The following is a 23,538-nucleotide window of genomic DNA, read 5'->3' on the forward strand; positions in this document are numbered from 1 at the left end:
TCATAAAAAAGGTGGGCTTTACACAACATTTTGAAAGAACGAAAATGTGCTTTCCAGGTTGACAACTCAAGCAAAGATAGACAGGCCTGGGAGAGCCTGGCATGTCTAGGGACTAAACACAGTGTCTCATGTCTCTAGAGATGGTAGTAAAATTCCTGTGTCTTTCAAATAATTACTGTCTTATTAATGGGAATTTTCAATTCAATAAACTTTCAGTTGAGTTAAATGACTACCTAGCAAGGCAAATGAATAACAGAAAACACTCTATCATTTAAGCACTTTCTATGCTTTTAATACTCTGCCAGAGTCTGTGGAGGGTCCAACGGAAAAAATAGAAAAGACTCCTGCAGGATTTTCTGGCCTTGTGAGATGGGCAGGATTTACATGTGTGGAATAATTACACAGAATGATCAGAGAATTCCTGAGGAAGGAAGAGAGTTTCAAGGAGACTTAGGGAGAAAAAAATAGGCCAGGGTTTTGTTCTAAGCAAATTTTGTTGGTAATGACAGCTAACCCTGAGGGCTCCCGAGCACACCAGGCCGTGGGTGACGCACTTACACACACTACCTCATTTTAGTGCACCTTGATAAGCAGAAAAATCTATGTCCCAGGGACTGTACAATGAATATTTTTCTTCCACAGTTAAACTATAGATACTGAGAACATCATTCCCCAGGTTTGCTTCACTCAACCTTAGCTGGTCTCTAATTGTACATGTATGCCTGTGGGAGGGTGGGCAGGGGTGGGGGCTGGAGGGGTATGTCAGGGGATGAGAGTGACCCCAGGAAGTCTTTGACTCCCCTAAAATTATGGCGAGACTTGGTGTGAACAGATGAGCTGGGCCAAAGGGGTTCCTTCTCTAGGCAAACTGATGTGCAAACATAGGAGTTAGAAGAGGAGAGAAGGGAACAAATACTAGTACAGGAAGAGCAAGAAGCCGAGTCACATTAATGGCTAAACACCAGTGAGAAGCCCCTATGGCCCAACACAACTACCCATTCTGCTTTTTCTGTCTAATTATTTGGATTTTTCCAGGGTCATTAACCTGGTGAAGGAAATAGACATAGAAAACTATGTAAAGTAAATGCATGCAAATTCAGGGCAGAAAAGAAGCCTGGAGAATGGAAACCAGCTGACTTTGGGGTGGCATTGTGATTTTTTACCTTTTAAAAATGTTAGCAAATGATAGTATTGTGCTAATAAGCAGAGGAAACATTCTAACGCATACAATAATCTGGACTTATAATGGACAGACCGCTTTTAAAGATTGAGAGGAACCAGGGAGAGAGAATAGAAGAATAAGGTCTGAATAATCTTTAAATTTTGGTAAAGATGAGTAGATTTCTTGTCATCTCTTGACTGGGAAGAAATGACAAGAAATTACGATATTTAGAAATCACATTTAAACAAAGCTATGGCATCTCTCACGTAGGCTTTGGGTAACTCCTTTTGTTAAATCGGTGTGCAAAAAGGGGATGGTTTCCCTCAAACTGAACAATTTCAATGTTTGATTTGAGGTTAGATCCCTTTTTGCAGAAGACTTTTTTTTTTTTTTTTTTGGTCTGATGAATACAGCAAAAGCTGCCTCTCCTACTTGTCCTCTTTCTGGATTATTTGCTTACTCTGGGAATGAAAGGCTGCCTGGTTTGTGAACCAGTTGTTATCCTTTGCCTGCATATCATGTTAGCTTTTTTTGTCAGAAAAATCACAAGAGTATATAAAAGTTTTTGATGAATAGAGCCCTTTATTTTTAGGAGAAAATGGGTGGAACAGTTTGGGGCTTTGGGGCTGCATACTGCTCTCTGTGAGCACCTCCCACTGCCTTGACTTTTTATTCTGGAGTCTGTGGCGCCAGGATTTACGTGGCACTGTGGGGAACAACTGGATTTAGCATAAGTAAGAATATCTGCTCTTCCCCTGGGGAGAGACAAAAAGGATAAGTGCACAAGGAGCAGAGACAATATTACCAGGAGTTGTATTCCTGTTCAGCTCTTTTATTCTCTCTGAATGCCGGATTCTGTTGCAAATAATAAAAGCAAGAAGCCTGTTGGCTTAGAGCCAAGGTCTGGGATTAGCAGAAGAAACTATTTTATTTTGGGCTAAAAATATATTTGTCAGTGATGGTTTTATAAATTATACACATGGCCATTTGGGTTAAAAATTGTTGTTTTTTTGTAAGCTGTGCCAGGAAGTACAAACTAATAGTTTGAACTAGGCAGAGAAAGACGAATTTTCTCAGAGTTCCTGGGAATCCAGATGGTGTTTTGCACACACCGGTTACTGCTTGCCACACTTTCTCAGTGTACACCGGGTCTCTGAGTTTGCGTTGGATTTTTAGTATTCCCTCAATAAACTGCATCGTTTTTCTTCCTTAGTTCAAATTGTGAGATATTTTTTACTATAACAGTCTAAAACCAAATAATGTCATTTTTTTTCCTTTTGACTCTCATCTCAAATATTCACTCCTCTCCCCTCACCCCTGCCCATAAAACACATTGAATTGGTTGTAAGATAAATGTGGGTTGGAAACCCAGCTTCCCTGCATGCTCCCTGCCTTTATTATCCTTGGGAAATTACTTAATTTATCTTCACTTCAATTTCTTCATTATAAATGAAGAAGAAGAATAGCACACATCTCACCAGGTTTTGTGAAGATTAATGAGACAATACATAAAGAGCAGTTTGCATGGCATCTATGGAATGGGAGTTTGCATAGTCAGATAAGTACTCAGCAAAATTTTATCTTGATCATTATTGTGGGGTAAAGTGGTATTCAGAGGGAAATTTGTAGCTTAAAAATATAAAAAAATAAGAAAGCCTTAAAAGCGAAATAAGCATTCAATGTAAAACATTAGAAAAAGACAAAGAAAGTGTTTAAAAGTACAATGACTTCCGTTTCTGGCTATAACGAAGACTAAATGCACAGAGAAAATCTTCCAGTATGGAACTAAAAATTCTGGATGAAACACACTTCTATCTTTTAAAACAGTTGGCTAGCCTGTTGGGAAAAGGAGGAATATCCTTGCCATAAGTAATAAGAAAATAAAAATTCAGAGAAGTATAAGGCCATGTGGTGTTGGTGTTTGCCATGGGGGCTGTGGCTGTGCTAGGAGGCCACCTGGCGAGGAGATGGGCAAAAACATGAGGCCTGTAGAAGCTGAGAAGATGGACTGGAAAATGTTCACATGAAGCCACATTTCCAGAGAGGTTCTATTAGGTTCGTTTAAGAGGGTTGAACTGGGGTTTGGTGGTAAGCGCATGAGAGAGAGAGAGAGAGAGAGAGAGAGAGAGAGAGAGAGAGAGAGAGAGAGAGAAGGGGGATTCACCTACCATCATTAGATCCAAATAAAAAGTAAAAATGAGGAGAATACTTGGAGAATATTTAACTACACGTGTTTGGGGCCAGAATTGATACCATCTGTTGCCCACCCTCCAATAAATCTAAGCCAAATATTTGGTCCAGTGTGCTCCCAAATATTTGGTTAACAGGAGGAACAGGGCATCAAAATAAATCTAAAGAAGACAGAAGAATAGAAATAATAAGAGAAAGAATCAATAAAATAGAACATGAGGAAACAATAAAGTACATCTTTTGAAAAGACTAACAGTACTGACAAATCTTCAGAGAGCTTGACCAAGAAAGAGAAGAAAATACAAACATTAGCAATGAAAAGAAGGCATGACTTAGGTGCTAAAAGGATGTAAGAAAACAACTGGAGCCTCTTTCCTCAATAAATTTGAAAACAGGCGAAATGCACAAGTCCCTAGAGCAGTTTCCTAGGCTTTCACGTGTATCTGGACCACCTCGGAGGCTTTCGAATCCAGATTGCTGGGATTCACCCCTAGAGTACCTCCTTTAGTAGCTTTGAGATGGCGTTTAAAAATCTGCATTTTTAGCAAGTTTCCAGGTGATGAAACACTGAGAACACAGTCCTAGAAAATAAATATTACCAAACAAACTCCAGAGGAAACTAAAATTTTATAATCCAGCGTTTTCCTACCCTTTTCACTTCATGCCACACACACACACACACACACACACACACACACACACACACACAATAATATTGTATGGCACACTGGGGTAAACAAATGAGGCTGCTCCTGGCTGGGGTAACCTGCTCTTGACTATATTTTTTCCACATCTGCCTTGACCTACCTGCTCTGGCAGCCTCAGTGGTTGAAGGATCAATGCCTTGGGCTCACCTGTAATCCATGCTCTGCATATCAGTGTGCCTTGGTGCACCTGTTGGGGAAGCCTGTGCTAGGATTTATACTCAGATGTAGTTGTCTATCGCAGCATAAAAAATGACCCTCAGCAAATAGATGGTGACGGAAGAGAATTGTACTGTGAATTCTTCTGGGGAAAGAATCTGCTCCCAAGTTCACTCACTCAGTTGTTGACAGTGGTCAGTTCCTCTAGGGCAGTGATGGCGAACCTTTTGAGCTCGGCGTATCAGCATTTTGAAAAATCCTAACTTAACTCTGGTGCTGTGTCACATATAGAAATTTTTCGATATTTGCAACCATAGTAAAACAAAGACGTATATTTTTGATATTTATTTTATATATTTAAATGCCATTTAACAAAGAAAAATCAACCAAAAAAATGAGTTCGCGTGTCACTGTTGACACGCGTGTCATAGGTTTGCCATCACTGCTCCAGGGCCTAGGCTATTGGCTGGAGCCCTCAATTCGTGGCTACATTGATCTCTCTGAGGCTATAGCTTGCTTTAACAACTTGCTTCTTGCAAGTAAGAAGAGATAGAGAGAATGACAGCTAGGCAGAGTCGGTTTCTGAAACTTCCCCTCAGCGGCCCGTTATATTTGCTGTGTTCTATTGGTTAGAAGCAAGCCACTAGGTGCCCCCACCCTTAAGGGGAGGGAATTACATGTGGCCATGAAAACTAGGAGGTGAAGGTGATTAGGGGAGCCTTAGAAGCCTGCTTACTACACGGGAAGAGAAATTGCTCGGTGGCAGGGTTAATGCATATGTTCAGCTTCACTGGGCCGTTCCAGATTACTCTCCCACAGCCTGAAAGTTACCAGTTCTACAAATTCTCACCAACACTCGCTATTGTCAGACTTTAAAATTTTCACCAATCTGGCGGGAATAAAACAGGAACTTGTATTTCTCTAGTAACTAATGAAGTTTGAGCATATTTTCAAATGTTTATTTACCACCTAGACACGTTCCGTTCAAGGCTGTTCATATTTGTTCATTTTATGTTAGATTTTTATCTTTTTCTTATTGATTTCAAGGTGCACATGTGGCTGGATGCTAACCCTGAATCCGCCATATGTGTAGCGAGTGTCTTCCTCCAGGTTTGGCTTCTGTTTTCACTCTGTTGATTTCTTTTGGGGAACAGTTTTATTATTTTAATGTAGTTGAACTTATGCTTCCAGGTTTGTGTTAAGAAATCCTTTGTTACCTCCAAGTTAGAAAGAGAAATTCTACATATTCTTTCAACATTTTAAAGTTTTGTCTTTAAGTCCTTTGTCATCTAGAATTGATTTTTGTGTATAGAGTAAGGTAGGAATTCACTTAATTTTCCCCTCTTATGACTAATCAATTAATATTTTCCTAATAGTCTGTCCCCGCTTCCTAATATGCAGTGCCATAGTTAGATTCTTTATACAGGGTGTCCCCCAAAATGTATACACACTTTAACAGCTGCTAGCTCCATTGATGCTTATTTCTTTTCAGACTTAACCCATTGGAATTAATAATTATTCGAAGTGTGTATACACTTTTTGGAACACCCTATATATTCATCTATTCATGAGTTTTATTCTAGACTCTGTTTTGGCCCACTGATCTATCTCTGAATGAATAACATGCTCTTAATTATTAATGACTTTCTAAAACATCTTGCTATCATTGCTTTTACTTGTTCTCCAGGATTGTTTGAACCATTCTTGGCTCTTTACTGTCCTATATTTTAGGATTAGTATGTCAAGTTCCATGAATAGAATACCATTAAAGCTATAGATTGTTTTAGGAAAATACTGTTTACATCTTCCTAATGTCTTTCCTGAAGTTTTATGATTTTTTCCCATAGACAGCTTGTACATCTTTCATTAGATCTATTCCAAGGTGCCTTCTATTTTTTGGTGGTGTTGTAATTAGCATCATGCTTTGAATTGTGTCTTCTATATATTTGTTACTGAAGTATAGATTTGCAATTGTGTTTTGTTTATTATATTTTGACAGTTTATTTTCCTAGTTCTTATCTAGTTTTAGTATCAAGGTACCAGCCTCACGTGATAAATTGGACCCTATTCCTTCTTTTTCTACCATTTTGCAAGATTTCATGTATGATTGGAATAAGCTTTTGAGTGTTTGCCTGCCTTTAGAAATATCTAGGCCTTGCCCTAGCCGGTTTTTCTCAGTGGTTAGAGTGTCGGCCCAAGGACTGAAGGGTCTTGGGTTCAATTCCAGTCAAGACACTTATCTTGAGCCTGGGTTGCAGGCTCAATCCCTGGCTCTGGTCAGGGCGGGTGTGGGAGGCAACCAGTTGATGTGTCTCTCTCACATAGATGTTTGTCTCTCTGTGTTTCTCCCCCTCCCCTTCACTCTCTCTAAAAATGCAACGGAAAAAATATCCTCAGGTGAGGACTAGCAACAACAACAACAAAGAAATATCCAAGCCCAGTATTTTCTTTGTAGGAAGACATAACTACTAATCAAATTTTCTTAATAGTAATAGCAGGGTTTTCTATCCGGTGTGCCATATAAGCAAACTGATATTTCTGAATGGGCTTCAGAGAGTTTAAACTCTCAGCCTTCCAAGGCAGATAGCTGAGAGGGAATCGGGGCTGCAGGAGCCCCTGGCCAAGTTGCCTCTGGACATAAACATTCTCATCCCTTTACTCCACTGAGCTTTTGATGTTTATTACTGACTTCTCTATGAAGCTCTTGCACATCTCTTACTGGATTTATTCCTTATAATTTTTTTGTCATTGTAATTGGCATCTTTCTTTTAATTGTTTTTTTCTAAATATTTATTGCTAAAGTGTAGATTTGCAATTTTTCTGTTGATCTTATTTATGGCAAACTTACTACGCTCTCTTATTAATTCTAATATTCTTTGTCTATAATAGCTATTTTGTGTGTGTGTGTGTTCCATGATGGGAAGAAAATTGGGAAGCTTGCCTTGGGGAAAGTCTAACCTTAGTTTCCTTGTCTGTAACATGGATTGAAAAGGCACCTGCTTCAAAGGATTTTTATGAAGATTAAATGAGTTAGTCCAAATTAGGTAACAGAACAGTACCTGGGACACAGCAAGTGTGTAATTATTGCTAGCTGTTATCCTTATTTTTACATCCTTCCTTTTTCTTTACTTAAGACCTTATGTTTCCTTCCTTCAGGCTCAACCTGATACCCTAGGTCCGTGGTCGGCAAACTGTGGCTCGCGAGCCACATGCGGCTCTTTGGCCCCTTGAGTGTGGCTCTTCCACAAAATACCACGTGCGGGCGCGCGTACAGTGCGATTGAAACTTTGTGGCCCATGCGCAGAAGTTGGTTTTCGGCCTGGGCAAGTCTATTTTGAAGAAGTACTGTCGATATTTGGCTCTGTTGACTAATGAGATTGCCGACCACTGCCCCAGGTCATCAGCAGTGGCTTTTGACCTTTTGTGAGATCTTATATCCACTTTTAGATCCTGAGGAAAGCTTTGGTTCCCTACCCCAGGGAAATACAAAAACACATAATTTTCAAATAATTTGAGGAAGGTCAAGATCCCCTTATCAATGTGCAAGGATCTCCCCCTGCTTCCAAAAGATTTATGGCATCAGGTTAAGCATCCTGCTGTAGAACCATCTCCCAGTTCTCTAGAGGGGTTGAAGGTGTTCTGGTGGGACACCCTGGGGTGTGGGATGAATTTACTTTCTCCTAGTCTGGCTATGACACTGTGCTCCCGTTATGAGATACGGGATTCAGTCCTGCTCCTCTGACCTGCCTCTCAGCCCAGCTTTGGGGGTCAGGTCTTCTTGTTCTTGAGCCTGTGCCTTGGCAGACTGCTCAGGACCCAGGAGACCCCTGAGAGGGGCGCCCTGCCCTGTTCATGTAAATCTCTAAGGCAGGTTTTCTCAGCACTGGCACTACTGACACGTTGTGCTGGACAATTTTGTATTGTGTGTCTGTGTGTAAGGGCTGCTCTGTGCATTATAAAATGTCTAACAGCATCCCTGGCCTCTATTCATTAGATGCCATTGGCATCCCCCAATTATAGCAACTAAACATCTCTGCAGGCATTGCCACGTGTCCTCTGGAGAGACAAGATCACTACTCTGGGGCCTGAAGTCCTGTCCTTGAACTCCTGCTTGATGCCTGGAGTCCTACTACCTGCGGACAGCCTCCTTAATACCAACTATAAGCCTAGTCCCCAAATAGAGCTTGACCTGGATTTCCCAGTGCCAGGTTCTGCCTCCTAATCAGACGCCACTGTAACTCTTGCAGCATATTTCTGGTGACAACAGCTTGCCTGGACTACCAACTGTTGTGTTTCAAAATACTATTTTCTCTGGCTTGAGTGAATGACCCTCCCCTCCTCACTCCCCCACAAAACAGCTAGCTTTCCTGCAGGGATGAGGTGAGGCTGATTTCAGTCTTTGATCCAGTTGGGATCCAATTAGTTCTTCCGAGAGTGGCTGTGCCATGAGATAGGACAATGAGGCTTTGTTTGTTTTCCTTGGGAAAGTCATCTTCCTGGTGGTTTTCTGTGAGAGAGCCTGTCCTTTCCCTATGTACGTGGAGATAGAGTTTTCTGAAGGCAGTAAATTGCCCCATTCTACAGTGCAGCAAGTCAGTCAGGAATGAGCAGCAGAACCACGGAATTGCAGCCTTAATAGATGCCAACGGCACAAAGGTGGTGAGCTTCATAATGGAGCCTTAGAGAAAGCGAGAAAGGTTGATGGACTGAAAGCTAAGAGCAGAGAACGGAATGGGGAAAGAACATTGCGTAATGCTTTTCACAGGGGACGTACCTAAGAACCACAGGAGAGAGCGAGCGAGCACGCAGAACAAGAAAGTACAGGACAAATTGTACCTTGTAGTGTTCTAAACCTGGCCTGGTTGATTATCGTGGGGTAGGGGGTGCTGGGAGGGCCCAGGGTCTGAAAGGCTGACACAGATATTGATATTGGGAGGAAATCCACTCAAACAAGTAAGAACTGGTATTCAATGGCTTTAACAAGTTGGAAGATGATTTCTCGCTCATGTGAAAGTATGGCGGCTTTCCTTTGCAAATCGTCAAGGGCTCAGCTTTTTCACCTCTTGCTGTTCTGTCATCTTTTAGGTGTTGTCCTCATCTTCATGACCAAGAAGGTTCATTCCCACGCCAGTATTCCTGCTGGCAGAAAGGGAAGGAAGGGAAGACAAACCCCTCCGCTTAAAGGCATAACCCAGAAGTTGCCCACATTATTTTTGCTCATATCCCATTGGCCAGAACTTAGTCCTATAGTCCTACAGTGATAACTAGCTTCCAAGGAAGCTGGAGATTCTGGAAGGCCACCTGTCAGATAAAAATCAGAGATTCTTGCTCGGCAATTCCTCTGCAGGACTAGCTTGAGGGCCCCCTGTCCTCAGTCTTTCCTCTAAGCCAGTGGTTCTCAACCTGTGGGTCGCGACCCCTTTGGGGGCCGAACGACCCTTTCACAGGGGTCGCCTAAGACCATCGGAAAACACATATATAGTTACATATTGTTTCTGTGATTAATCACCATGCTTCAATTATGTTCAATTTGTAACAATGAAACTGGGGGTCACCACAACATGAGGAACTGTATTAAAGGGTCGCGGCATGAGGAAGGTTGAGAACCACTGCTTCAGTGCCCCAAGTGCCCCTAGAACCCGTTTGGCAGATCCATTCTTGGAAGACAGAAGAGGGATGGGAAAAGAGTGGGCAAAGATGGAGTTCTCTTTAACAAAAAAGGGTTGCTAAACACTTGCGTTTTGTTAGTATAAACGAAAGGCGACTAGACGTATAACGCCACAGGCAAGCCCAGTGACTGGATCTTGAGCTAGGGCCCCATTTCTACCAGCTGATCGTTGTTGTGAAACTGAGGCCATGGTGTATTTGTGTTGGTTGTGATTACACCTGAATAATTTTTCACGGAAAACAGTCACAATGTTATCTAATCCCAGCACTAAAAGAAACAACCAAATCCACTTGGAAACCACAGCTGCCTTCATTGATAACGAAGTCAGTGGTGGCCTGCTGTTCTTGGAGGCCACTGGTTGGTAGCCGGGGAGCTGCTGCCACCTCGTGGACATGCCAGAAAGCGCAGCCAGGGAGGCGGCCTCGGCCACGCCGATGGCGCGCGCCCCACAGCCCAGGCAGTCACACCTCGGTGATGCTTCGGCTGAGCTCACTTATTACCTTGGAGGACCAAGGGCCCCGGCGGTGTACTATGGGTTTGCGGTGTTTATTAATCCACAACGGTACTGTTTTTGATAGACAACCTAAGATTAAGGCCAATAAAGGACTCTGGGAAGGTGGACCGAATAATTTCCTTGACTTGGGAACAAAGAAGAAAGTAAGTAGTACTTGGATCTTCCAGTAATTACTCCATCTTATAAATTACTGCTTTTCTCTTATTCCAGCCCGCAGCCTGTCATTCTAGAAAGGATGATATATTAATTTTTAGCTGAGCAATACCCACGGGGAGTAATCAGAGTCGGCGCTGTACAGGTGTTTTTCCAACGAAAAAGGTTACTATTGGAATTATTTATAATCAACATCAGAACACTGAATATTAACAAAGTGATTTTCCTCTGCTCATTAGGGATCAGGAGATGCATGTTGTTTTGGCTGACATTTGAAAGGTCATGCCTGATCCAAGAAAGCAGCTCCCCACTTCAAAATGCTGTCACCGTTCCTTCCTGTCCTTTTTCTTTTATTTGTTATTTGACATTCAATGATTGTGAAATTGTTAGATCATATAAATGGTAGAAGAATATGACGTTGATGTTGCCTGACCCTATCACTCAGCTCTAGGAAACACAATATTATCAATACAGGTGAAGCCCTCTGGGTACCCCGACTGTGTTCCCTTCCTTCCCATTGCTTCATGGTTCCCACTCCCCTAAATTGGGTGTTAATCATACCTATTTATTTCTGAATACTTTTATCAATAAATATGTATCCACAAACAATATAAAGTATCAGTTTTTGTGTTTTTAAAACTTTATTTCAATGTGTGTTTTTTTGTAACTTGGATTTTTCATTCAATGTTATGAGTGTGAGATTCAACCATTGCCTCGGTTTCCTAGGCCACCATACAGATTGCCACACACTTGGTGGCTTACACGGCAGAAATGCTTTCTCTCGCCGTCCGAGGTCTGGAAGCCTGAAGTCAAGGGGTCCTCGGGGCTGCACTTGCGCTGGGCCTCTGAGGGAGAATCTGTCCCTTGCCTCTTCCAGCTTCTGGTGACTCCAGACAGTCTTGATTTGTGGCTATATCACTCCAATCTCGGTTTCCGTCTTCACAAGGCCTTCTGCTCTCTGCTTGTGTCTTCCTCTCCTCTTATAAGGGCACTTGTCATTGGATTTAGGGCCCGCCCATGTTATCCACGATGGTCTCCTCTCAAGGCCCTTACTTACACCTGCAAAGCTCCCAGAGAGTATGTGGTGGAGGCGGGTTTCCACCCCAGGCCTCTGGCTGACTCCTCTCACCACGGATTACAAGGCCTCTAAGGGCAGATAGTGGGGACTTCTGGCCATTTAATGGGTATTTAATGTGACATTGGTTTTAATGCTTAGCCCATATAGGAGGAAGCTAACTAGTGTTGAGAAGCTACGGTGTGAGAGAATGGTGTGCTGGCTGGGGAGGCAGGAAATCTGAGTTCTGAGGTCAATACTCAGTTGACTTCCAAACTCCAAGCACAGGATTCTATTTTGTTCCTGTTCCTCTTCCAAGCCACTCCCTGATCTAACCAGCAGGGAGATCAGTGAGACAACCACCCACCCATCCACTTCTTTTAAAGAAGATAAAAAATATCTAGGTTTATCCGTATGTTCCCTTAGTGAGTTATAGAATGTCTGATCACTGGGGTAGACACCTGAAACGAATACAATATTGTATGTCAACTGTAATTTGAAAGTTAAAAATGATTTAAATTAAAAGTAAAAAAAAAAAATTAAAGTAAAAATAAAAAACAACATCATTGTAGGCTTCTTATCAAGCAATTTATAACCAACTCCGTTAGGCAAAAGCCACACCCATAAGTCTCCTTTAGCCCTTCTCCACCTCACGCTCTTCAAAGCTGTAGGCCCTTTGGCTGCTTGTAAAGGTCTACGAAGCAACTTTTTGAGGTTTTAACAGTTTTGTAGTCACATCCCTGGCTTCACCTGTGAACTGTTTTCCTGACAGCACTCTGGATTTGATCCTACTTGGAAGCCATTTCATTTCCTGTATGAGGGGGTGAGGAAGGAGAAACGGTTATTTTCAAACCCAGAAATTTCTGGCTCCTCTATACAGATGTCCCCCCAAAATGTATACACACTTTAGTAGCTGATAGCTCAATTTTGAAAATGAAATGTATTTTCAAACACTGCCTTTATAATTATTCAAAGTGTGTATATACATATTTTGGGGGGGACACCTTATATTTAATAGTTCCTTTTAAATTGAGTTTATTGGGATGACATTGGTTAATAAAGTTACGTAGGTTTCAGGTATACAATTCTATGATCTGTCTATTGTATTGTATGTTCACCATTCCAAGTCAAGTCTCTTCCATCACCATTTATCGCCCCTTTATTCTCTTCTACCTCTTCCCACCCCTCTTTCCCTCTGGTAATTACCATACTGTTGTCTGTGTCTATGAGCTTTTTGGTGTGTTTTTGTTTATTTGTTTGTTTTTTTGCTTAATCACTTCACCTTTTTCACCTAGCACCCCTTCACCCCTCCCCTCTGACAGCTGCCAGTCTGTTCTCTGTATCGATGAGTCTGTTTCTATTTTGTTTGTTAGATTCCATATCTGAGTGAAACCATATGGTGCTTGTGTTTCTCTGACTGGCTTGTTAGCATAATACTCTTTAACAGTTCTTTCTTCTCTCTTGCATTTTACTAGAGTCAGTGAGAAAAACCAGGCAGCCCCTTCAACACTCTTCCTGAAGATCTCCTTAGACAGGTCATTCAGTGAATTTGGTATATTTTCTATTTTCCATGTTACCACCGATAACGGTGTTGCTAAACTTTCTACTACTGTCTATGACATCTCCCAAGAACATTTTTCTCACTTTCTGTCAGCCTTAACCAATAACTTCAAGAACCACAAGGTTTTCATAAACAGTCTCTTATATACCCTCCCAAATTCTGCCTGCCACCAAGACCTGAAGTCATTGCTACATGTTTTCAGTCTTTATTATGGTACCAAAATCTGTTCCAGTTATCTCTTGCTACATAACAAACCACTCAAAAACGTGATGGCATAAACATTACACTGACAACATCGATTGACTCATGAATCTACAATTTTGGAAGAACTTGAAGAAGACAGTTTCTCTCTACTCGGTGTCGGCTGAGGTGGCTGAAAGATTGGGGGCTCTATGAGTCTGAACACGCACTCATTCACATGTCTGGTGGCTGATGTTGGCCGTCAGCTGGGAGCTTATCTGGACTGTTGTTGGAATGGCCACACATGACCTTCCCATGGGGCAGCCTGGCTTGTTCACCAAATGGTGAAGTGGTTGGGTTCCGAGACGAAGCATCCCAAGGGGGAGCGCCAGGGGAAACCTATGTCAGAAGTCAGGCATTATTGGCACCACGCTCCATTCTTTAGACGTGAGTCGCTAAGCCTGGCCCATGCTTAAGGAATTGGACTCCGTATTCTGATGGGAGGCATGTCAAAGAATTTGAGGACCTGCTTTAAAATCATCATAAAACAGAGACATGGAAGCATAAGACAGACTGCAGACTCTCAGAGGGAAGGAGGGGGTGGGTGGGTGGGTGGGAAGTGATCAACCAAAGAACTTGTGTACATATATGCATAACCCAGGGACTTAGACAATATAGTGGTGAAGCCCTGGGGCGGGGGTTGGGGACAGGCTAGAAGGGGTCAATGGGGGCAAGAGGGGGAAACATGTAATACTTTCAACAATAAAGATTTAATTAAAACATAAAATAAAGTCACCAGAAAAAGGTATCCTTCGCTCCATTTTACAGACGTAGAAGCTGTAAGTCAGAGAGACAGACTTGCTGAAGGTCTTACAGTTAGTAACTGATAAGGCTTGGGACCCGAAGATATACGTTACATATTTAACTACATAATGTCTAATGTGAATCTGTAAAGCATTATGGTGATACCACATTTCACACAGAAAAACGGAGATGCAAGCGTGTGAAAGAGAGAGAGGCAAGGGCACAAATTTTCTAGAAGGCCTTCATATGCACAAAATACTCCAATCACGTTAGAATATATACAGAGCCCTTGTCCACGCATGTACTGTTTACAAAAATCCTCAAGTGGCACCTTTCCGGATTCTAACGAGTAAACACGAATATGATCTCAGCTGAGCTTTCCTCACTTCTTAATAGAAAAGTAAGAGAACTCATGGGCCACATGGGTTATGAATCAAGGAACTTTGTTATTTTAGTGCGTGTGATGAAATATGAGTTGATTTTGCTTAGAGTTTATTTAATGACTCACATGGTCGTAATGGCCAGAAACGTCTCAGTCCTGACCTCAGAGCATCTAACTCGGTTCTGTATTCCTGTCAACCACCCTCCAGGTTGGCATGCAACACCCTGTGCCTGACAGCCCTATATTAGCTATGATGACTGAGCACAGGGGAACCCTAAAATAACCCAGCATTGGTCTCCTTTGATTCTTATAAAGAGACAATAAGCTTACCAACTTTTGACCAAAGGTATTTTTGGTCTCAAAGTTGAATTTCTGATTAATGGTCAGTTTTCCTTACTGAACACCTCCTATGTCTTTTTCTTCGATGGCATTTATTCGTGTCTGTGTGTGTTTGCATTTGAATGTGAGTGCGTGTTCTTATGTGAGCATGTGCAATGGTTTTTACTGTAGCCCTTTGAATATCCTTAGTGTTGTGGGAAGATGAAAAACAATAAAGTTATGGTATATAAAAAATCAGAACAAAATGCTGTGCCAAGCAATGTATCTAAACACCTTCCGAAAAGTGTGAAAATAACTTTTCCTGACACTATGTCCTGTGTGGTCATGGTTAGTCAGTGTAGTTTTTCTGGAACAAAACACAGTCTCTATTGATTTTGGCTCATGCTCTCCATGTTTGTAAAAAATCTACTATCTTAACCATTATGAACAGTGTTAAATCTTCAAGGGCAAATTTATGTAACCTACTCTCTCCCTCTCTTGCAGGAATAGCCAACACATAAGCATTGTTCTGTTCAGAGTGTTGTTGCCTGAAAAGAATAGTGAATTGTACACCAAGAAGAATAAGGCACTTAGCCTGGGATGCTTGGGGATTTACCAGCATGATCTTCATTTTCCTCACTGCTTTGGCTCAAGATTTCTCCCTTTTGCCCCCTTCCTCCAAGCTGTTCTGGGTCAAGTTGAACCATTTTGGTCCATCTGTAACTCTTTACTCAGTTTATTCCTTACCTCAGTCTTGTCTCTTTTGTCACCTTTACAAAGCCCACTAATCCACTCTTGTTTCTGGAGCCCTCAGTACCTAGATTACCAGAGGTTTATTCCACTCGTAAGCCTTGAGAATTCTGAATAGTTCTGTGCTGAAAGATGAAAATGATGGTGTAAATTAAATTGGGTGAAAGTCTCATAAAATAACATAGATGCAACCTCCTAGCATGTGCCCAGGGCGGTGCCGTGTACACGGAAGAGCCTGGGTAAATAATTGGTGGGTAAATAAAAATGGCCTGTTTCCGTAGAGGATGCGAGATCAGGTGCTTTATCTGAGGTTACAGCCTGGACCACGATAGAGCTCTTACGAGAATCCAGGCCCTCCTGTTTTATCCCGTGCTCACTGCCCAGCTTCCCGTAATCTGCGTTCCCTCGGGAAGACTTGTGACTGCTGCTGCCTCGGGGGCTCTGGGGATCAGCAGCGCCGCAAAACAGGTGGCTCCTCCGGCCAGTCTGGCGTCTGACCCAGCTGGGCTCTTGGCAAATGCTTTGATTCCTCTTTCCTGGTGTTGAGAAAGCATTTATTTTGGTTTTTAAAATATTGCCTTTGATTTTTAAAAACTAGACTAAACAAAGATTTGGGTAATATCCATTAGGCAGGTAGATTTCTGAAAATATATATTTAAGTACTTGTAATGTTGGTGTTTTTTTTTAGTACAAAAGTAGCACATGTTAATTATAGGAAATATAAATAAAACAAAAAGATGGAAATGTATACTGCCCATTATCCTACTCTGCCCCAAAGAGAATCATTATTAACTAAACTATTTGGTATATTATGCTTTCAGTTATGTATGTATAAGATGTCTCCCAAAAATGTATACACACACTCTGAATAATTATAAAAGCAGTGCTTATTAAAATACATTTTATTTTCAAAATTGAGCTATCAGCTGTTAAAGTGTGTATACACTTTTCTGGGACACCATAATATGTATTATACACTGTTCATTTTACTTAATAACATTTTATGAACATCTTCCTATTTTGTTAAACTCACCTACAACATCATTTTGATGACATAATTCTTTTATAGTGTGACAATGTATTTGTTTATTCTCTATCTATTGGACATTGTTTTCAAAGACAAGAAATTGTGAAAGATGGTTTGCCATCAGATGGTCACTGTAGGAGCGATTCCCCGTCCCCACTTGCACCCGCTCACAAGCCATTGCTCTGGAAATAAGGGGAGAGAGTGTGGCCGTGGGACTGGATTGCCTCTGGGAGCAAGGACCCACCAAAGCTCCGGAGGAAAATGGAACCCGACCACCCTCCTGGAAGGAGAAACAAAGAGTTCCACAACCTCCAGATCTCACGGGTTTCCTTCTCGAAATCAATCACGTATTTGTACTTAGGAAGGTCGAGAACGTTGGGAAATGAACAGGGTGGGGGAAGGGTGAGGAGAACAACTTCATAGATTAAGACACTTTAGAAAGCTGCAAATAGAATTTTTTATAAGGTCTTTAAAAACAAACAAAGAAGGATATCTCCAGTTTTGCATGCTGGTTTGAACTGCATTTTTAGGAAGGGACATGTGTGTATATGTGTGTGTGAGACCAGAGGTATGGGGTGGGTGGGGGGGAGGGGAGAGGAACGGGGTGGGGTTGGGGGAGGAATAGAAGAGAGAGAATGGGGTTGGAAGGCTACGTAAGGGAGGGGTGACTTCCTATCCTGTGAGGCCTGAATCATAATCACCACTCCACACTCCTACACACGCTTGGGTTACATTTGTACTTTTGCTTCCTCTGGGGTGAATAAGGTCACACTTATATTACTGCCCTTGCCTCAGCCCTCTTTTACTTACCTTCCTCTGCTTGAGTGTTCCAGGTGAGGTCACTGGGCCCAGAATCTTCTAAAATCTGTCCAAAGACCTCTTAGCTAGAGATGTGAGGGGAGCATGAGCTCTGAGAGAAGAGGGAGGGAATGGGTGGAGCGGGGAAGGGCAAGGATGCCTCGGACTCTCTCTGCCTTCGCCCCAGCTGGGCCTGGGTGGAGGAAGAAGGAGCGCTCACAGCCCTGGACACCTGCCTGCCTGTGTGTGTGCCAGGCCTGAGCCAGAGGGGGGCCCTCTGGGGACACCCAGTCTGACCTCAGAGTCCCTCCAGCCCCTGAACCACAGAATAGAGGAAATCATCTCAGAATCCTAACTTCAGAGGAATCTCATACATTATCCAGTGCAACATCCATCTGATATTTATATTTCTCCTTTTCACCTTTTTTCTATGAGAAGGAAATTGGTGACAAATCTCAGTTTGGCCTCGATGTGATAGAGTCATATAAATAAGTATCCTATTTAATAATAGACAAACATGGTAATTAACCATACCTTCACTATGCCTCCCACTGGCTAATCAGCATGATATGCAAATTAACCACCAACAAAGATGGTGGCTAATTTGCATACTGCAGGCAGGGCAGGTCAGCGCCATCCCGCCTGCCCCGCCGCCATCCGGCCCCGCTATCTGCGACCCAGGGCGGCAGGCGTCCTGTGTGCGACCTGACCCGGGGCAGCGGGCGGGACAGCGTGGCTCCTTTGTCACCCCAGCTTCCTCATCACAGCTCCCTTGGGGGCCTAAGCTTTTAGTCGGACATCCCCCGAGGGCTCCCTGGCTGCCAGAAGGATGTCTGACTGCAAGCTTAGGCCTGATCTCCCGGGGAGTGAGCCTAAGTTGACAGGTGGACATCCCCCAAGGGGTCCTGGACTGCAAATGGGCGCAGGCCGGGCTGAGGGACCCCCTCCCCCCTGAGTGCACAAATTTTTGTGCACCGGGCCTCTAGTAACTACATATAAAACATTTATTTGGACTGACTTCAGGCCAACTTTCTACCCTGTCATTAACCAAAGGGAGGAACTGCTTATGCAAGATTCTGACCTGAGGCTGGAGACTGGATATTCTTCCAGTCGACAAAAGAAAACCTGTCTGACCCCACTCAGCTTGGAAAGCTCTGGTGGCTATTGAACCAAGCAAAGGCTGCCAGATGCACTTGAAAGTCAATCAGAAAGCCTTCCACCCACTCACTAATCAAATTCTATCCTAAAACTTCCTCTGTTTACTCGATGAACCTCACTCTCCTTTCAAAACACCCCAAGTCTCTGCCAGAAGGAAAGTTATGGTAGCTGACTCCCCTACTCCAAGAGCTAAACACACAGGCTTTAGGCAATTCTAGAGACGTTCTTTGTCTTTTTGACAAAGCACAAACATACTCTTATCCAGATTTTCAATATAAATTTGCATGTTTGGCTACCTCTAACATGATCAGAGGTTGCCAGATTGTGGCATCCAACACACCTCGCTTCCAGCAGCCTCTCCACCCAAATGGCCCCTCCTTAAAACAGGGATGGTAGTGGGTATGAGGTCCTGTGGGTTGTGCCTCTGGGGTGAGTGGGGATTTGGGGGGAAGGGAGCTCTTTTCAGTTTGTGGTCTTTTTTTTTTTTTTTTTGAGCTGCCTAAAGGTTAACATTCTATAGTTAAAGATTTATTATCTGGGCTCCAAGACTGTTCTTCGTGCAAACTGACTGTAATGGGAGGAAGTCCACATCTCTGTAAAAAAAGATGTGGAGCCAGGGGAGGTCCACAGAGAGAAGTCATCTAGGTCTTGTCTAAGAGGACCACCTAAGAAGGTGGAAGAGCCTCTTAAAGGAAAAATGCCAGCTTTCTGGGTGCTGGCTAAGGACAGAGTGACTGCCCAGTTGACTGGAAGTGCACTTTTTTCCCAGCAGCTTCAGGAGCTGCAGGCCTGGCTCGCTGCAGCCGCACCTCTCCGTGCTCCCTTCCTCTGAGAGCCAGCCTGTCTCTCCCCCATTTGTTTACTGTGTCCAGGCAGATGCTGATACAAGTGCACTGTGTCCTCAAATACCACGAGCATATATTAATCTCTCCAACTGGTCCCAGGAAGCTTCCTTTGGATTAAGGTACCCTCCCCAGTCCCCATCTTGCCATTCACACTAATGTAGGTGGATTTTGATGGGAGAAAAAATGGTAGAGTTAGGGTATGAGAAATGAGGGAGGGAAGAGACTAAGAAAAAATGCCAGTGAGTCAAAAAAGGGACATTTAATTTGGCCTAGGGCCAAATCCCCAAACTCCTGCCGTCCAGCACAGAGGCGCAGCAGCCCGCAGCAGTTCCCCTGCCTCATGCTAGTTTCTTTCTTGCTGTGATGGTCTGCTTACCTTGACACACATCTATCTGGTCCTACCGTAAGCCTGGGGTGCAAATCCCAGCTCCCTAATTCTTACAGAAATCAGGGAGGGAGAGCCACTGAGCAGAACATATAGTCTGATAAGAAGGGTTAGTGGCAGGAGCCTGGTTCTTTAAATGCCCTGAGGAGAAACGCTCCACACAGACCAAGGGGTGGTGGGAGCAGGGGCAAGGGAGAAGAAGCAGGAGCCAGCGAGGGGTTTTCCCAGGTGATGCCTGATCTGAGTTTTAGAGGAGATTCTGAATTTTGCAAGGCATAGAAAGTGGGGGTGATGTTTGGGTATGATTACCAGATCCTGACCATCCTATCTAATAATAGACAAACATGATAATTGACCGTATCTTCGCTACGCCTCCCAAAGATGGCGGCTAATTTGCATACTGCAGGCAGGGTGGGACAGCGCAAGCCGCCAGCGCATGAGAGCCGCTATCCAGGCCCCTGTGTGCGACCCCAGAAGCCGCTTGCCTGCCACCGTGATCGGATCCGATCCCAGGCCAAAGGCCGGCCCCAGAAGCCCCAGAAGCCGCCCAGAAGCCAGTGATCAGGGGGGAGATAGGGGTCCCCTGCCCAGGCCCGACACCTCTGGTGGAGGCGTCAGGCCTGGGCAAGGGGCTGATCTGGCGATCGGAGGGTGATGGAGTCGATGCCTCTGGCCGAGGTGTCAGGCCTGGGTGAGGGCAGAGCCAGTGATCGGGGGAAGATGGGGGTCCCCTGCCCAGACCTGACGCCTGGGCCAGAGGCGTCAGGCCTGGGCCGGGGGGGCCAAGCCGGCGATTGGTGTGAACTACAGAGGAAACACCTTTTCTGACCGCACATTGGCTAAGCTCCCTGTATGTCACTGGTAATATTCTTAGTAACTTGGGTAATAAGAATCCAAAAAGGTGATCTAGGGTTTTTCACCACACTCCTGGCGAAAAAAATGAAGGTCCACTGCTGGAGGGCTAAGAAATGTCATATCCTGCCCTAGCCGGTTTGGCTCAGTGGATAATGCCTTGGACTGCTGATGGCAGGGTCTGGGTTCAATTCTGACCAAGGGCATGTACCTAGGTTGCAGGCTCCTCCCTGGCCGGGGCCCAGGTCAGGGCTCATGCAGGAGGCAACCAATCAAAGTGTTCCTCTCATTTTGATGTTTCTCTCTGTCTTTCCCTTTCTCTTCCATATTCTCTAAAAATCAATGGAAACATATCCTCAGGTGAGGATAAAAAAAATAATAAAGAAATTATTATTACATGAAAGACACATCTTGAAAATGCCTAAAGAAAGTTGTCATTTTTTCATGGTGAAGGGACTGGAGTCCGTGTTGATGAAAAAACCTTGCTGGCTGCGGTGACTGGCAATGGCTGCAGCAGCGGGTGATGGGGCTGGTGCCTTCCCCTGATCAGCCCGGTCACCTCCCACAAAGGGAGGCCAGACTGCTGCTTAGGCCCGCTTCCCAAGGGGAGCAGGGAGCGGACCTAAGCCGTCACTAGGACATCCCCTGAGGGCTCCCAGTATGTGAGAGGGGCAGGCTGGGCTGAGGGACACCCCCTCGCCCAGTGCATGAATTTTGTGCACCGGGCCCCTAGTCTATATATATAAAAGGCTAATATGCAAAGTGTCCCCGCGGGAGTTCAACCAGGAGTTCTATCGCTCATTATGATGTGCACTGACCACCAGCGGGCGGCATGGAATGAAGGAAGGCCCCAGCAGGCAGCTGGCAGCCAAGGAAGGGAGACCCCGGCAGGCAGGGGAAGGTCCCAATCAGCCCTGATCACTGGCCAGGCCTAGAGACCCTACCCAGGCATGAATTTCATGCACTGGGCCTCTAGTCTTACAATAAATAAAAAATAAAAGAAATTAAAATTCTTCAACCTGATGAAAATCATGTATGACATATTTAAAAATAGCATATGGAATGCTTTTTCTCTATGATAGTTAATGAACTAGAAATGTTCACCCACACTAATTTACTGGATTGTAACATTTTGAAATGTATCAAAAATATGAGTATTTGATGAATAAAGAAATGGGTAGCTAGAAAAGTGATAAAGCAAATTTAAGAAATTATTAATGATTGACTCCAGGTGGTAGGTGTGTGCATGTTCACTCTGTAATTCTTCCAACTTTTCTGTATGTTTGAAAATGTTCATAAAAAGATATTGGGGAACCGGTATGCAAAGTCCTACATTAGAGAGACCTATTTATCTTTAACTCTGTGTTTTCCAAACTCCTTTTTCCACAAAGCAAAATTTTAAAAAACCCTAAGGAAAATGTAATCAGCCCTGCAGAAATGCTCTGGAAAACATTTCCTATTTAGATTTAATCTACACCCATTTTAATGTTTTAAACAAGAATGATGTGCCACATCCATTGCTGCATAACGAACCACCTCGAAATACCGTGGCTTAAAAGAACGACCATTTATTATTCCTCATTGTCTCTCTTCAGGTGGCCTTCAGGTGGTTTTGTCTAGACTTCTGCAACAGCATAATGGCCAGACTCCAGGAGGAGGAAACAGAGCTTAAGTTTTCTTAAGGCGTGGGAAGATTCTCAGAATGTCACTTCTACATTCCACTGGTTAAAGGAAGCCAACAGACCAGCCCCGATTCAAGCAAAGAGGAAACAGACTTCATTCACCTCCTGGTATGAGGAGCAGCCTGGAGAGAAGGGGAACTGATGGGGGTCATCTTTGGAGATTATCACAGAGGACATTTGGTGCCAAACTTTCCATTTAAAGCACAAGTTGTTTGCCTTATTAAAGATGTTTAAAATTTACAAAGGAATGAATTGCTGTTTATCTTGCAAAAGCAAGCTTTGATTTTCAGATTAGAGCTTTGTTTGTTAGGTAGCAAACTTCAAAGTGCACTGAAGCATTGATTTGAGGTGGGAAGTGTCCTGTATGTGAGAGTCAGAAGATCTAGGTGTCTATTTTGACTGCGATTTTTCCAGCTGGGGAACGTGGGCAAACACTTAACCTCTCATAACCTGAGTTCCCTTGTCTGTAAGGCGGTGTTATTTAACTCACAGAATTTTATTTCGGGCTAAAAAGAGACAGCGGTCTTCCATGGTTCCCGGAGGGCAGGTCTCAGGGCACTGGAACTGGAACCAGAGCAGTTCTGAGGAATCCTCAGCAGGATCTGAGTCGTCACTCCCCCGCTACACTGTTGACGTGTGCTTCCTATCATTAATGACTGGCTCTTCCTCTCCACCATCAGCATTTCCTCTTTACCACATAGTTCTTGATTTTTCATCCTCTCAGCCTGCCATGAAGCATCATGGTCAAACCTCACAGTCAAGTCGAGGCATTGGCAAACGTGGTCCTGTGAGTCAAAAGTGGCCTGCCACTGCTTTTATAAATACAGCGTTATTGGAACACAGTCAGACTCAAGCATTCACTATCGTCTGCTACAAAGGCAGTGTTGAGGGGTTGCAACAGAAATAGTGTGGTTCACAAAACCAATATGGCTTATTATTTTTATTTATTTATTTTTTAAACATGCTTTTATTGATTTCAGAGAGGGAGAAGGAGAGAGAGCTAGAAACATCAATGATCAGAGAGAATCATAGATTGGTTGTCTCCTGCATGCCCCCTACTGGGGATGGAGCCCACAACCCAGGCACCATGTGCCCTTGACGGGAATCGAACCTGGGACCCTTCAGTCTGCAGTCCAACGCTCTGTCCACTGAACCCAACCAGCTAGGGCCCAATATGTCTTTTTAGAGTCAG

The sequence above is a fragment of the Myotis nattereri genome (genome assembly GCF_964212035.1).
Source record: "Myotis nattereri genome assembly, chromosome: 7".
NCBI classification, from domain to species: domain Eukaryota; kingdom Metazoa; phylum Chordata; class Mammalia; order Chiroptera; family Vespertilionidae; genus Myotis; species Myotis nattereri.